Consider the following 17765-nt stretch of genomic DNA (forward strand, 5'->3'; position numbering starts at 1 on the left):
TCTCTAGAAGAGCGTAGTGTAGCGTTTTCGAGAAGAGACGTCAACACACTACAGACCTATATCTCTAACGTCGATCAGTTGTAGAATTTTGGAACACGTATTATGTTCGAATATAATGACTTTTGTGAGACGAGAAATTTACTCTGTAGGAATCAGCATGGGTTTCGAAAAAGATGATCGTGTGAAACCCAGCTCGCGCGATTCGTCCACGAGACTCAGAGGGCCATAGACACTGGTTCCCAGGTAGGTGCCGTGTTTATTGACTTCTGCAAGGCGTGCGATACAGTTCCCCACAGTCGTTTAATGAACAAAGTAAGAGCATATGGACTATCAGACCAAATTGCGTGATTGGATTGAGGAGTTCCTAGATAACAGAACGCAGCATATCATTCTCAATGGAGAGAAGTCTTCCGAAGAAAGATTGATTTCAGGTTTGCCGCAGGGGAGTGTCGTAGGACCGTTGCTATTCACATTATACATAAATGACCTTATGGAAAACATCGGAAGTTCACTGAGGCTTTTTGCGGATAATACTGCAGTACGAGTATATCGAGAGGTTGTAACAATGGAAAATTGTACTGAAGTGCAGGAGGATCTGCAACGAATTGACACATGGTGCAGGGAATGGCAATTGAAACTCAATGTAGACAAGTGTAATGTGCTGCGAATACATAGAAAGAAAGATATTTTTTCATTTAGCTACAATTTAGCAGGTCAGCAACTGGAAGCAGTTAATTACATAAGTTATCTGGGAGTAGGCATTAGGAGTGATTTAAAATGGAATGATCGTATAAGGTTGATCGTTGGTAAAGCAGATGCCGGACTGAGATTCATCGGAAGAATCCTAAGGAAATGCAATCCGAAAACAAAGGAAGTAGGTTACAGTACGCTTGTTCGCCCACTGCTTGAATACTGCTCAGCAGTGTGGGACCCGTACTAGGTGGGATTGATAGAAGAGATAGAGAAGATCCAACGGAGAGCAGCGCGCTTCGTTATAGGATCATTTAGTAATCGCGAAAGCGTTACGGAGATGATAGATAAACTCCAGTGAAAGACTTTGCAGAAGAGACGCTCAATAGTTCGGTACGGGATTTTGTTGAAGTTTCGAGAACATACCTTCACCGAGGAGTCAAGCAGTATATTGCTCCCTCCTACGTATGTCTCGCGAAGAGACCATGAGGATAAAATCAGAGAGATTAGAGCCCACACAGAGGCATACTGACAATCTTTCTTTCCACGAACAATACGAGACTGGAATAGAAGGGAGAGCCGATAGAGGTACTCAAAGTACACTCCGCCACACACCGTAAGGTGGCTTGCGGAGTATGAATGTAGATGTACAATAGAATCCTACTTACTTGACTATTTTTCAATTAACAGATTACGATGATGCGGGCTAAGCTTCCAGTGTTCTAAATACTGAACTCGTTAGTGTACAGGAATTCTAAATATTTTTGATAAACATATTCCTCCAGAGAAAATAGCAAACTGGCTTCGAAAATGCTTAGTAATAACGCATACCCCAATCATACTCAGCCGATAAAGCATCAATCATTTTGATTTGTCAAATTCATTCCCTCATCGCATTCCTGAACATATGATCTACTTCGCTAGGAGACGAAAGAGCTTAACCGAGCACTTTCTAACGCTACGCCATCAGACTTAATACTGATTAGTTTGCTGCAATTCACTTTTCTAGGTTTTTTATACGTCCATCCTTTTCACTGGGGATCTGGGGGACCACGGCCGTCCACTATTGTAAGAAAATGAAACGTCTACAGCCGTCCTTATGATTTTTATTTTTATTTTTTAGCTACCAATTCGATTGATGGTTTGTGGGAGGACATTGCAGTTACACATGTAAGTAGGCTGTTTATGTTTTCTTATTGGCAACGTTACGTAGCGCTCAATATGAAAATCACTGGCTGTGCTGTGTGCAGTCTGTGGCTAGTTTGCATTGTTGTCTGCCATTGTAGTGTTGGGCAGTGGCAGCTGGATGTGAACAGCGCGTAGCGTTGCGCAGTTGGAGGTGAGCCGCCAGCAGTGGTGGATGTGGGGAGAGAGATGGCGGAGTTTTGAAATTTGTCATGAACTGCTATATTTATATATGATAATATCAAGGTAAATACATTGTTTGTTCTCTATTAATATCTTTCATTTGCTAATTATCCCTACCAGTAGTTAGTGCCTTCAGTAGTTTGAATCTTTTATTTAGCTGGCAGTAGTGAAACTCGCTGTATTGCAGTAGCTTGAGTAGCGAAGATTTTTGTGAGGTAAGTGATTTGTGAAAGGTATAGTTTAATGTTAGTCAGGGCCCATTCTTTTGTAGGGATTATTGAAATAGTTTGCGTAAACCAGTTATTTTGCCCAATGATTCATCGTATATATGGATCGTAATAATCCCTTCAGCCTGAATATGGCACATTGAAGTGCCGAAGCTGGCAGCTACGCAATACGGAAGATCGTAAGGACTGCTGTATTCGTTCATTTTCTTACAGCTTTTCTAGGCGGTCATTCGTTACACTGCCGATGTTGTGCGAAGTTATTCCTGTCTCCTTAATGTACCAGTTGGGTATATAAAATTAAAGTTCTAACTATCGAATACAAGCACTGAGAATGCCTCCCATATCATTTTGGTCTCAAGCTCAAGGACATAGGACATGTCAAAGTATTTACGAGTTTAGGTCAATTTAAAATAAGCTAATTCGTAGACACATACATTTACAGACTTCTATATAGAGACAATCATTAGATTTACTCCTGGTATAGAATACATATTTTACAAAAAACTTATTAAATAATGTAATGCCACACTGTTCACTGATATCTATCAGTCACTGCACAAACCAACACGCACACACTGGTGATCTCTGGGCCATTTGCTGTACCGCAACTTCCAATTTGCTATCCTGAAAAACTGAGTCAGCATCCCTCTATAATGAGTGAGTTGTTGAGCTCAGAAAGAGAAAGAGATGTTAGTATTGTGCAATGCATAGCTTGGGGTAAATTTTTCTAGGAAAGGAAAAAAAGAGGGAAAAAACGAGTGAAGGTTTTATGTGGAATGTTGGACGTTTTATAATCATTATCATTATTTATTTGTATAACACTTTTTTTTACCAAACCCTTACTCTGTTTTATCTAAGTAATCCTTCAATGTATAAAGTGTATTGCATAACAGGTACTTCTTAGCTGCCTTCTTAAATAAGTGTGTTTTTGGAATTTCTTTAGTCTCTTTTGGTAATTTCTTGTACAGTTTTATTCCATGGTAGAAAATATTGTTTTATGTTTTTTTTGTTAATGTAAATTGAGTCTAGCTCTCGTTCCATGGTTATAGACAGAGCTGTTTTTGCAGTAATTACCAATGTTATTTATGATGTGTGCAACTGACTGGTAAATGTGTTTATGTGGAGCAGTTAAAATCCCCAGTTTCTTAAACAGATCTTTACAATGAGCTCGACTACTTTTTTTGGTTATGAATCTTATGGCTCTCTTCTGGAGTTTGAAAATTGTTTTCATATTTTGTGCATTTGTCCCCAAAAAAGAATGACATAGCTAAGAATGGAGTGTACACATGAATAGTATGTAACTAAAAGATACTGCATGTTACACGCTGATGACAGGATTCTAAGGGCATAACAAGCTGATAACATTCTGTTTGCAAGTACCTTTGAGTGTTCACACCACTTCAACTGAGAATCAACATTTATTCCTAGAAATTCTGGATTTGTTACACAGTATATAGAGGTGCCATCTACATTTAATTTAACATCGTCATTTTCCCTCTTCAAACTGAAATTCATGGCATTAGTTTTCTTTATGTCCAATGTCAGTTTATTGCTTATTGACCAATTTTAAACTTCCTTGAGAGGTTCATTTGCTTTCTCTTGCAAGTAGTTCTCTTGTTTCCTCAGTGACTATAATATTGCTGTCATCAGGGAAGAGAATTATTTCACCATGAGTAACACTATTGGGAAAGTCATTGATGTATGTCAGAAATAGTATTGGTCCTAATATGCTACCTTGTGGAACCCCTATAGTAATGTATTTTGGTTCTGATAAGTGTTTCACTAAATGTTTAGATGTATTTTAAGTATGTGTTATCTCTACTCTGCATTTCCTATCTGCTAGGTATGTTACAAACCAGTCATTGGCTACCCCTCTTATTCCAAATGATTCTAATTTATTTAATAGAATCTTGTGGTCGACTGTATTAAAGGCCTTAGAAAGATCCAAAAATATGCCTGTGACACACTCATCTTTGTCAAGAACATCAAGAACAACTTTTGTGAATTATACTATGGCTGACTCCATATTTTTGGCACTTCAGAAACCAAACTGTAATTCACTTAAATGACTGTATTTCAGGTAATCAATTAATCTGTCATTCATAATTGCTTCTAGTATTTTTGATAATGGTGATAGCATGGAAGGTTGCTAGCAATTTTCTATGTCTTCTGCATTAGCTTTCTTAAGCAAAAGTACAACGCTTGAGTGTTTTAACTCTTCTGGAAATGTCCCTGATGTAAAGGATTCAGTTTTTATACTTGTTAAGGGCTTGTATAATCTCTATGCATTGTCTCAGTACACACATTGGTACTTCATCTAAGGCTACTGACTTTTTACTTTTTAGTTTTTGAACAGTTTTACTGACTTCTTTATTCTGTGGTTGGAAGTAACATCATTGTATTTAGTGCAACTTTATTTACAGAATGAGATTTTCACTCCACAGCGGAGTGTGCGCTGATATGAAACTTCCTGACAGATTAAAACTCTGTGCCGGACCGAGACTCGAACTAGGGACCTTTGCCTTTCGCGGGCAAGTGCTCTACTAACTGAACTACCCAAGCACGACCCACGCCCCGTCCTCACAGCTACACTTCTGCCAGTACCTCGTCTCCTACCTTCTAAACTTCACAGAAGATTTCCTGCAAACCTTGCAGAACTAGCATTCCTGAAAGAAAGGATATTGCCAAAACATGGCTTAGCCACAGCCTGGGGGAATTTACATTTCTTATATTTATTTTGGGGAATTTTTGCTGTAACTTCTCTTCGATAACCGAAAACCGCTCGTTTACATAGTTTCCCAAGAGTTGTGGAGCGTTTGTTACCTTACCTCCCTTAGCAGTATGTTATTCTGTATTTGTTTGCCTCTCCCCGTTTCCTTTATTATAGCATCCCAGACTGCTTTGCTTTTATTCTCTGCATTATATACTATTTTGTCTTTAAATGACTTTTTTCAAGCAATCAGCACCTTCCTATAGATCTTTTGTATCTATGATAGAAATTTAAGAATTCTTAATCATTGTGACTCTTTTTCATGGAACTGAGGTATTTAAGTGCTTTGGAGGACTTCTTAATACCTCCTGTTATCCAGCTGTTTTTGTGAGATGTTGATACAGACATGCATACTTTTGGAAATGCCTTTTCAAAGTTCAATTTAAAAAATGTGGAGATTTTAGAGCATTTCATATTCACATTGGTTTTCTTATATATTACATCCCAGCTTTGTTTTGCTAGCTCTTTTGAAAAATCTTTTATTTTAATTTCTAATAGATGTCGTTTGTAGGATTGTAGTTAAGGGAATTATTCGATACCTGATTTTCTGTTGTTATTTGGCAGAGATGGTCTGATAGTCCAAGATCTTTTACAGCTACATCACATTTTTCGCAGTCCATATTTGTGGCCACGTGTTCAATTACTGAAGCAGTCGTTGTAGTAACCCTTGATGCACTATTGACCAATAGGGACATGCCGAAACTTTGAAGGATTTTTATGAAGGTGCTGCTGGATCCATGTATGATATTACTGTTCATGTTACTACCCCCACACAGACTTATGCTGATGTTTGTACTTGAGACTTTATCCGGAACTTCTTTTTATTTATTGTAAAAAATGCCCACACTACCACAGGTAGATATATAAAGACACAAAATGACTATTTTTTTGATGATATCAAGCCTTGTTAATTCAATAGCTGGCATTTCAAAGTGTTTGTCTTCACTTACTGTACTGAGGTCATTTCTTGATTCGAAGTGTGTTACTTTTCTGATATAAATGCATGATCCTCAACCCCTTGAAGCAGTTATGCAGTAAGAGTTTGCCCTTTCATGCCGTGATAATACTACATTTTGGATTTCTTTGTCTCTACACCAGTGCTCAGTAACAAGAACTAATGTCCAGTTGAAAGATTGGAGCTCAACCTCTAATAGTTGTATTTCATTTTTTATTGATTGGATGTTTGGATGAAGGATTCCTCAGTCTGTGAAATGCCCCATGTTACTCTATCCAATGGTTTGTTTTTGTTTGTGACATCTCTTATGTGCGATATTTGGTGTGTTGAAATCTGTCTCGTGAGTGATTGTTTCAGTATTTTTTAAACTGCTGGAGATACTTTTTAGGCAGGGGAACATGTTGTCTGAGTTTATCCTAAAAAAAGACTCACCTTTTCTACCCATGACAAAGGTGTTTGACCATGTGTGGTCTGAGGTCCACCCCCTGTACTTTCATGAATCAGCTGTACCAATCTTTCCTTCCCAGTCCAGTTTAGGTGTGGGCCATGCCTAGTGGAACCCCATCTGTTTATAGGCCCAACGGACAACAGAGTAATATGAGCAATGTTGGCTCACAGCTCCATCAAGGTGTGGTAGAGCATAACACCAGAATGGCTCAACAAAGTGTACTTAGGTGCCATGAGTCAGGAAAGCTATCTCGTACACGTCACCACCTATGTCATATGCCCCATCCCTGTCCAAACTGTTTCCCACACCACCTGCAGTCGCTACATGGTCCTCTTTTCTAAGGACCTTACATAAAGACCCTAAGTCCGCTATTACGTGACTTGGTCCTGCATTTGGCTTGAAGATACTGGTGCCCTGGTACGCTGCTCCTAAATTTCCTGTAACTGAGAACCTACACCTCGCTCACGGCTACTACCTAGCAGCAGCACTTTCTTCTTCATAACACGTTGTACATTCCTAGGCTTCTTGGCCTCATTTGAAGTGTGCTGCACATTTCCTGCTCCTCGTTCTACCTGAGGCTCTTCTCCACTTAACTCTGGCAGTGGTAGATTCCTGTTTTTGGTGTCGCTGATAAAACTGCCAGATCGCGATCTCTTTGTTCCTATCCTCCTACCAGCTGCCATCTCCCAGCCACCCTCCTGCCCCTATCTCCCTTGATCCTTATCAGTTCTTTCCCTGCTTCCTCTAACTGTACCAGAAGGGCCCAGATTTTCCTTTCATGTTCCCTAATCAAAATGTTCCTCCTGCATACTCTGCAGTTCCAGGAGAGAGCCTCTTCTGTTCTCCCAACATTCTCCCCACTGAATCTCCCCCAGTGAAAATATTTCCTACAAGATCGGCAACAAATCCCTTTACTTACTACATTATAACAGCTCCCACATTTCTCACTCATGGTCAGTTTCGAAAGAATAATTAAGTTTCAAGAATGTTTTAAATTTGTCAAGGCCGCGAGATTGGCAGTAAGTAAACTTTGTTTTGGTACTGATTAAGAGAAGAATAAATAAGTAATTACTTTGCTCTTAGAGAATTTACGTTATCAAGCGTGTTTGGTCAGGTTTTTAAACGTTTATAACTCAGAAATTTTAGGACTAAAACGCAGGTATATAACTAGTAAACAATACGAAATATGTTAGTTAAATACGATTTAGAAACGTGTATTTACACCTTTATTGTGACAATAGACACTGTTGAAAATATAAGCTGTCCTTTTTTTAACGAATTTTGCACTATCTAGAAAATGTGAATAGAATTTCTTGTGTTTATGTCACGCAGACTTTCGGGTTATGTCACGATTATCGGGACTTCAGATAACTTAAGAAGTTTTTACAAGTCTATCGTCTAGCAGCGACAGTGCTTACTTGTGGTTCGGTCGTGTGCTACCAAGTTTGTGATGCTATCTCGTTCTTCGCACGACACAACATTTACGTGAGAATAGTATATTGATTAGGCATAGCGTTCTAGTAATTGAAAGTCAGAAAATACTGGCAGTGAAAAGCATATGTACGAAGATTTGAAAAGTACGTGTGAAAATTAATTTGAGAACTATAACAACTAACGACATAGTTCACACGAATATAAAATCGAGATTATCGAGATTTTACTAAGCGCCACCTTTATGTAAACTATACAATATGAGCGCGTAAATGAATGGAATATTGTTAAAATAATATACGGGAACATTGCCGGGTGACGTCGTCGGCAGCCGCTGCCATTTTCAAACCAAAACCAAGTAAGCGCTTTGCTAGCGAATTTAAAACCTCAGTTTTCAGAGAAACCCCGTAAAGATGACACAACCACACACACACACACACACACACACACACACACACGAACTGGGAACACTAGCGCCATCACAAACCAAAAATGACCTACGTCAGAAGTTATCGACAGTGAAATTAATAATCAACGCGGCGAACGGTCTACCCGACGGGAAGCCCTAGTCACGCGACACAACGGGTGTCAGGTAGCATGAACTCCGTCCCTCCGATTTTTGACAAGTGAATGAGCAGGTTCCATGCAGAATTTAAACAAAAACCACCATCTCTATTTACAAGGTTACTTCCTAATTTAACTTCAAATAACTTCCTTAAAAACACTGTTCCAATAGCTCGAATGCATGCCATACTCACCATGTTGTTATATTTCATAGAATGACCGGTGCCAAGACAATGTTCTCAATGTTCTGCAATGGCGAATTTGCTCGACTGTAGTAAGCGTGTGTACCGCTTATGCTCTGTACATCTGTCCTCCACAGTCTTGATAGACTGACCAATATATGACACGCCACAACTGCAAGGAATACTATACAAACCTGCCTTATGCAAACCAAGATCATCCTATACGAAACCTAGAAGGATCCTAATCTTAGAAGGTTGACGAAAAACACATTTCAATCATAGTTCCGCAAAATACGACGAATTCAGTTCGAAATTTTTCTGCGTAAGGCTAAAGGCTTCGGAGTCACTTAGGTGTTATCGTTACTGCACAGTTGGCCGACAGCGCAACGCATGTCTAGTCTGTCTTTCACTATAATGATCCTGACGAAAGGTGACTTAGAGATAGGCTAACTTAGCTGACAGGCTCTCATGGTGTGAGATGTACGAAGTAAGAGTGTTGGAGCCACTGTGTAGCAATACTGGACGACTGTAGTGTCGCATTGCCCTGTGGAATTGCTCAAGTCCGTCGAAAACACAATGGACATGAATGGATGGAGGGGATCAGGCAGGATGCTTACGTAATGGTTCCCTGACAGAGTCATATCTAGCCGTATCAATAGTCCCACATCACTCCAACAGCACTCGCCCCACACCATTACAAGCCCCCACCAGCTTGAAGAGCACCCTGCTCACATGCAGGGTCCGTGGATTCATGTGGTTGTCTCCGTCCATCCCCTCGTACAATCTGAAACTGGACTCGTCCGACCAGGCAACATATTTCCAGTCATGAGCAGTCCAATATCGATGTTGACGGGCCCAGGCTAGGAGTAAAACTTCGTGTAGTGCAGTCATCAAGGATACACGAGTGGGCCTTCGGCTTCTAAAGCCCATATCGATGATGTTTCGTTGTATTGTTTGCAAGATTGCCCTTCTTGATGCCGCAGCAATGAAATCTGCAGCAGTCTGCGGAAGGGTTGAACTTTTGTCACGTTGAACGATTGTCTTCAGTCGTCGTTGGTCTCGTTCTTGCAGGAGCTTTTTCCGGCCGAAACTATGTCGGAGATATGCTGTTTTAAGGATGCCTGATATTCAAGGAACACCCGTGAAATGGTACTACGGGAAAATCTCCAATTCAGCGCTACCTCGGAGATGCTGTGTACCCCTCATGAGCCGACTATAACACCACGTTCAAACTCAGTTAAAGCTTGATAACCTGCCATCATAGCAGTAGTAACCGATCTAACAACTGCGCCAGACACATGTTGTCTTATATAGGCGTTGCGAACTGCAACGCCATATTCTACCTGCTTATATATCTCTGTATTTGAATATGCACGCCTATACCAGTTTCTCTAGCGCTTCGTTGTATAATAGGTCGGAGTGAGCACTACATTTAGAAGTCTGCGGATTTCTTAGGCCGATTAGAGGGAATGATTCTGATATTTTAATAAGTTTTGATATGGTCTCTCTGTTCACTACTGTTCCTCTGTCTCATTCGTCACTGTTGTTTTTGGTTAGGTTCGGTGCTGAATTAACGAACATATTTCGACATTTGTTGACTTCCACTTACTTTTTATTCAATGACTAGTACTACGAGCAGAGAGATGGAGTTGCAATGGATGCCCATTGTCAACAATTATTGCCAGTTTGTTTATGGAAGATTTCTAGGAACATGCCTTGGAGTCAGCGGCTTTCAAAACTAGGTGTTTTTTCCAGATATGTAGACGATACTTTTATTGTTAGGTCTCATGGCAGTGAGAACTTGATCGACGTTTTCGAACCCTTTCATTCAATCCAACTGAATATTCGGTTCACTATGGAGGTGGCAAAGATGGCTTTTTTCCCTTTCTTTATGACGTGTTGGTCAGGACGAAAGTTGGATGGTATGTTGGGACATGCCGTTTATAGGGAGCCTATCACACTGATCGTATGTGCACACTAATAGTTGTCACTATCCGGCTACACGAGAAAGGGTGCTTCGTACCTCGCTTCACAGAGCCCATGTCATCTCGGACCCAGAGTTGGTCAGCTGAGTTACCCCATCTCCAAGTCACCTTTTGTCAGGATCATTATAGTGGAAGACAGATTAGACATGCGTTGCGCTGTCGACCAACTGTGCACCGAGTGAGAGGTGCCACACCGAGGTTTCACGAAAGTCTACGGACTTCTGGCCTTACGCAAGGAGTATTTCGAACAGTTGGTCGTATTTTGCGGAAATATGATGAGAAGTGTGTTTTTCGACTACTATATAAGATCAGAGTTCTTTTAGGTTCCGAAAATGATGATCTCGATTTGCGTAGTGAGAGTGTATATCATATTCGTTGCAGTTATGGCATGTCAGATATTGGTCAGATTGTGAGAACTGTGGAGGACCGATGTACTGAGCATAAGAGTAGCACACAAATACAACAGCCGAGCATATCTGCCATTGCAGAACATTGTCTTGGCACCTGTCACCGTAAGGAACATAACAAAATGAAGATTCTGGCATGCAGTTCCAGCTATTGTGATGGTGCTATTAAGGAAACTCTGCGTGAAATCCTCCTCTGTCACTTGACAAAAACAAAGGGACGGAGATGATGCTACCTCACCCACTGATTAGTAATTTCATTGTCGATAACCTCTGATTTTGTCTTGTGATGGCGCTAGTGTTTACACGATGTGTGTGTGTGTGTGTGTTATTTTTACAGAGTTCTCTCACAACTGAGGTTCTAAATTCGCTTTGCCAACGCTTACTTCCTTCAGTTTTGCCTTGAAATTGGCGGTACCTGGTCCCATCAAAATATCGGTGGTTGTCGACGTCGTATCTTGGGTGCTTCCCATAAGTTGTTTGAACATTATATACACCAGGAGAAAGTAAGGTCTCACAAGGGAATTCTGTTTCTTTTAGTCGTTTCCACCTCCTTTTGGAAATTCACTGTGATATCACATATCGATACTAACCCACGAGCGTCTTAAAGTTGGTAACAGAATTAGATGTTTCCATCAGATACCGATTGCAGTCACGTGGGGTCTGGGGAACCAAATGGTGTAAGCCCACTGGACATATCTCGAGCAGCTTGGTACAACGAGCACCCACTTCAGCAACGATATAGGACGGTGAGTAAACATTCAAGAATGAGTTTTTCTCTCTGCAGCGGAGTGTGCGCTGATATGAAACTTCCTGGCAGATTAAAACTGTGTGCCGGACCGAGACACGAACTCGGGACCTTTGTCTTTCGCGGGCAAGTTCTCTACCATCTGAGCTACCCAAGCACGACTCACGGCCCTTCCTCGCAGATTTGGAAAGTCGGAGACGTGGTACTGGCGGAAGTAAAGCTGTGAGGACGGGGCCTGAGTCGTGCTTCGGTAGCTCAGACGGTAGAGCACTTTCCCGCGAAAGGCAAAGGTCCCGAGTTCGAGTCTCGATGCACCACACAGTTTTAATCTGCCAGGAAGTTTCTAGTAAATATTCTGTTGAATGTGATAACTTGTTCGGTAACCATTTCTGCTCTTATCTACCTTTCCTACGACTACTGTTGCCACATCGATCTGTAGCCCACCTATCCGTACTATCCTTTCTGACTTTTTTCCTTAGTGGAGCGTCTTTCCCTATCTACCTTGCTTCTACCTAATATATCCACGAATCGTGTTCGATTTATTGTTGACAATAGGTGGGTCAGTCCGTGCATAAGCATGTTTACCGGACTGTAACGTTAATGGTGAAGCCACAAGCCCATACAAGTGACCAAGCCCTCTCACAAAAAACGGAACAACAATCTGCGTTAAATGTATCTTATAATGTACACAAATCCTTACCATTTTCGAGGGTCCTAGTTTCCCGCGTACTTCATGCACAGAACGTTAGCTGTGAATTTGGGAATTAATATATACTGCCTCATGAAAAGTATCCGCACATGCCTAAGTAATGTGTAATTGTCCACTAGATGTCACGAGAGGCATACCCTCATGAAAGAAGGCGAGGAGTATAGCGTTGTAAGTAGGGAAGCAGTAACTGCATATAGGTCAGTCAGAACTTGGAATGTGGTGTGGTCACTGGACATCACCTGAGTAGCAAATCCATCAGAGACACTTTAACCCTCCTAAAGCTGTCCAGTTCGATTGACAGTGATGTTTTGTGATGTGGAAACGTGAAGCTGCAGTTAAACCAAGACCAGACATCTCTCGTTTACTGACTGACAGAGAGCGTCGAGTGTTGCGAGGAGTGTCTATTAAAAATCGCATGAAATCAGTGAAAGGAATCACTCGTGAGTTCCATAGTACAACTAGCTGTCCAGATAGCACAATTACTGTAAGTCTTTACTTAAATAGAACGGGGTACAATAGTTGGGCAACACGTCATAAGCAATGAATTTCTGTCGTCAACGGTAAGCGATGCTTGAGGTGGCGTAAGAACGCATACTGTGCAGTGGATAAATCGAAATGAGTGATTTGGAGTGGCGAATCACGCAATACTCTGTGGCAATCCGACAGGTGGGTTTGGGTATGGTGGATGCCTTGCGAACGTTAGCTGCCGCCATGTGTAATGCCAACATTAAAATGCGGAAGATTTTGTTTTGCGGGATGGGAGTGTTCTTCTTGATTAGAGAGTGGGCCCCTTATAGCGTCTGAGCAAAGGCAAAATGAGGAAGGTTATAAAATCGTTTTGCGACATTATGTACTGCGTTATAGCAGACACAGGAAGGTGTAACGTCACCGGTTTTTCTAGTTGATAGCTGATAGATTAGTACTGATCGGCCCTGGCTAAAAATCGGCGATAGTCGATAGAGCGATGGTACTGTTATTAAGTAAAGACAACGTTACAAAAAACAGTGCTGAAATGAACTTTCGACTTGTGCGTGATATTCACTTCACCAGTTGTGACTAATATTACGCTACCCGTCGTAATGAACTCGTTTATATTAGATGGTTTAACAGTTGCTATTAAAATAGTAATGATAAATTCAATTCAGTTCCACCGACATCAACTTCCCCATAGTTTGGTTGTAATTTCAAATCTCTAATAAGTCGTAACATTGCGACTGCTTCCTAACGTCAAAGAGTTTCTATATATGCGCCGAGCGCTTCAGTCAAATATTACCACAGTTGTGTCTCTGAACAATTTTGTAATTTTGAATCACAAATGCCTAAATTGGCACGAAGAGGTGGTTTATTTCACAATAACAGTCACAAGGCCGTCAGGAAGAAGCTTTCCCAGGTGGTGGTGGTGGTGGTGGTGCGGGGGGGGGGGGGGTGGATTTTATAAATTATCTGCTTTAAAACTATTGCCAAGTTCCAGAGTCCATTTGCAATTACAAATGAAGTTAATTGTCTATCATTGTTCAAAGCCTAACTAGAGTTGAGTTCGAGTTACCTAATTAAAAAGTTCACTTCAGTCTAACATAAGTTAGTCCTCTATCTGAATTCTAAACGATGTTATAGTTGAAGTCAATGTTACGTTTCACTGCGTCATACTAGATTACAATTATCAATCCTCGAAAAACAATCTAACCGCAACTACATATACGAGTATTCAAACAAATATGACCAGCTACGGTTAGCTCTCGTTACGTAGTGACAATGGATCAAATTTTCCTTAGCCTTTACTCACGATTCTCAAAGAGTACTCACACGAAGTATTCTTTGAGATCGTTGGTTCTACTTTGCTAATTTTAATTATATTGATTTTGCGATTTACTATGATTTGGAGTTTGAGTTTACTGAGATTCTATCTTTCTTTTGTTAGTTGATAAGTATGAGGTTCTTATTTCAATTACTGGTTATTATCCATATAATAGAGTTAAACGGAACTTTGGTTACTTGTTCACTTTTCATGGAATTTGGAACTTATTTTGGAGAAATTTTTGGGCTTATTGGTTCCTATTTTTTCTTTTTTCATTTTTCGCCCGAGGAATTGGCATTACAAAGAGGACGGTGACTGATGGTATTAGCATGACGGTGCACCCTGTTGTGAAGCAGCATTTGTGAGGTAATGATCTATGGGCAATGAAATGGACAGGTCTCCGCAGGATCCTAACATGACCTCTATGGAACAGCTTCGCAGTTGATTAGAACGCTGACGTCGCTCCAGGTCCCAGCGACTGGTTTGGGCTCTCGAGGAAGTTTGGTCTGTCATCGCTACACAGACATTCAGACTTCTCACTGAAAGCGTTACCAGCAGAATTCAAGCCGACATAAAGGTTATGGATACGCACAACACACTTTAACTGCACTAAATGTTGTCCGGTTGCTTTTGATCATATAGTTGTGGGCAAATATAAACTCTTATATCAAGTGGTAATTTAAAAAGGGGTACAATGCTAAACCTCCTGAATCATTTCTTTTCTCCTACATTTAAAAGTGTTTTTCTACCATGCAAACACTTTTAGAAAAACTGTGTATTCAGAGAGAGAATTGCAGTGCTGCATGAGACCCGCTGAAAGCGTTCCTTTCACGGAAAACCCTTTTGAATGGACGGTCCACGGTGACTTTATTAAGTAATCTCGGCGCTCCGGACGAGGACATTGTCTCTGCGGCTGCCGTATAACAGCCCTTATTCAGCCAGAGCTAGGAGGCCACCGGGGAGAAATGAGAATCAAACGACCTCTCAGATGCTACCGTGGCTCCATGAATAACAGGGACGCCCGCGTCAGATCACACAGGGAACCAGCAGGGAGAGGGAGAGAGAGAGAGAGAGAGAGAGAGAGAGAGAGAAAGAAGGAGACAGGGCCGTGTGCCCTTATTATTTCTCACAATATTAACTCTGGCAGCCGGCGTGCGGTGCACTTCGCGTGGTCTTCCGAAATTAACTTCTGTATCCGCGACGGCAGAAATAAAATGTTTAATTTTAAACCCTCTTTGCAAAATCGTCTTAAGCTGTTTGCATTTCACATTAGAGCAGAGAGAGTTTCCTTGTAAAAGGGGAACAGATACAAAAGATACGGAATACTCCGCGCTCTCCGGAGCTCACCGCTTCCCGTTTTTGTTTAAAAGCTTCCGCGTATTATTTAAAACGAAGTGGGCTCTCACGCCTGAGAGGATATCCGCAGGCGGAACAATCTAACTGTCGGCTTTCTCGTGTGATTACCGCGCTCTTTAACGGCCGGGATGGTTTTCTCTTTTACTTTGTGAAGCTCCGTTGTTTCAGATGTTGATGGAGAGACTTATTCGAAATTTAGTTCGGAATATGTAATGTATGATGTAAATAAAAACTTTATTTTCATTCTTCTTTATCTGCAGAGCGTACGCCGGATTTACGCGTCACTAACATGCGAAGTCGACTAGCGGAAGCACAAATGTTTCCTCCTAGAGTAACGGGTGTTTGTGCACAAATATCATGTAGTATATACATTTTTTTCTTGTAAATGCGTTGTCTGGGCAGGAATATGCGATGAGAAAGAGCAGTACGTAAGGCCCAGATTCCGGCAACAAGAGATTAGACCCGTCTCAACCCCTGAAGCTTGGGAGAAGAAAAACTGTCCATCCAGAGAAATATCGTTTCAGGAAGTTAACGTGATGGTAAAATTACTTCAACCATTGTTACGAAAATATTGCCGCTGGAGCTACCAGTGTAGGAAAAGATATAAAAAATTTAATGACTTGTCTGACGCCATAATTGGCAGAAAAAGAGAATAAGTTATGGTTGACTTAGGCAGGAGCTGTAACAGAAGGCACTTCCACGTAGGTGATGGCGTAAGCTTTTTAATCCTTCATCTTATGTTACCAAAGTCAAAATATGAACATAGTATCATAGGCAGTCACTTTACTTGGCATTGTTAAGTTATAGTTTTCATTGTGACAATACCTAGGGATTAAAACGTTGGTAGTGCAAATTAACAGTTTACATTGCATCGTAAGTCATTTCTCACCTGGCTGATGGCAATTTCGACGTTATTTATGTAGAGATAACACATATTTCAAATACATCTACATATTTAGTAAAACATTTATCAGAACCAAAATACATTAACAGAGGGGTTCCGCAAGGTAGCATATTTGGACCAATACTATTCCTGATGTACATCAATGACTTTCCCAGTAGTGTTACTCATGGTGAAAAAATTCTCTTCGCTGATGACAGCAATATTATAGTCACTGAGGAAACAAGAGAACTACTTGCAAGAGAAAGCAAATGAACCTCTCAAGGAAGTTAACGACTGCTCCATAAGCAATAAAGTGACATTGAACATAAAGAAAACTAATGCAGTGAATTTCAAATTGAAGAGGGAAAAATTAGATAGCACCTCTACAGACTGTGTAACAAATGCAAAACTTCTAGGAATAAATGTTGATTCTCAGTGGAAATGGTGTGAACACTCAAAGGTACTTGTAAACAGAATGTTATCAGCATGTTATGCCCTTAGAATCCCATCATCAGTGTGTATAACATGCAGTGTCTTTTAGTTACATACTATTCATATGTACACTAAATTCGTAACCAAGCAATTCCTTTTTGGGGAACAAATGCATACAATTTTCAAACTCCAGAAAAGAGCCATAAGAATCATAACCAAAAATGGTAGTCTACCTCATTGTAAAGATCTGTTTAAAACACTGGGGATTTTAACTGCTCCGTGTGAATACATTTACCAGTCTGTTGTACACATCAATAATAATATTGGTAATTACTGCACAAACATTTCTGTCCTTGACCATGGAACAAGAGCTAGACTCAACTTACATTTGCCAAGAAGAAATAAACTTAAAACTCAAAATAGAATTTTCTACCAAGGAATAAAACTGTACAATAAATTACCAAAAGATATTAAAGAAATTCCAAAAAACACATATACTTAAAAAGGCAGACAAAAAGTACCTGTTATGCAATACATTTTATACATTAAAGGATTACTTAGATAAAGCAGAGTAGGAGTTTGATAAAAAAATACAAATAAATAATAATAGTGATTACAAAACATCTAAGATTACACACAACACCTTCATACTCTGTTTTTTCCTTCTTTTTTCCTTTTGTAGAAAAACGTACCCCACAAACTATGCATTGCACAATACTAACACCTCTTCCTCTTTCTGAGCTCAACATCTCAGTCATTATAGAGGGATGCTGACTCAGCTTTTCAAGATAGCAACTAGGAAGTTGTGGTACAGAGAA

This window comes from Schistocerca americana, chromosome 4 (genome assembly GCF_021461395.2).
Source record: "Schistocerca americana isolate TAMUIC-IGC-003095 chromosome 4, iqSchAmer2.1, whole genome shotgun sequence".
NCBI classification, from domain to species: Eukaryota; Metazoa; Arthropoda; class Insecta; order Orthoptera; family Acrididae; genus Schistocerca; species Schistocerca americana.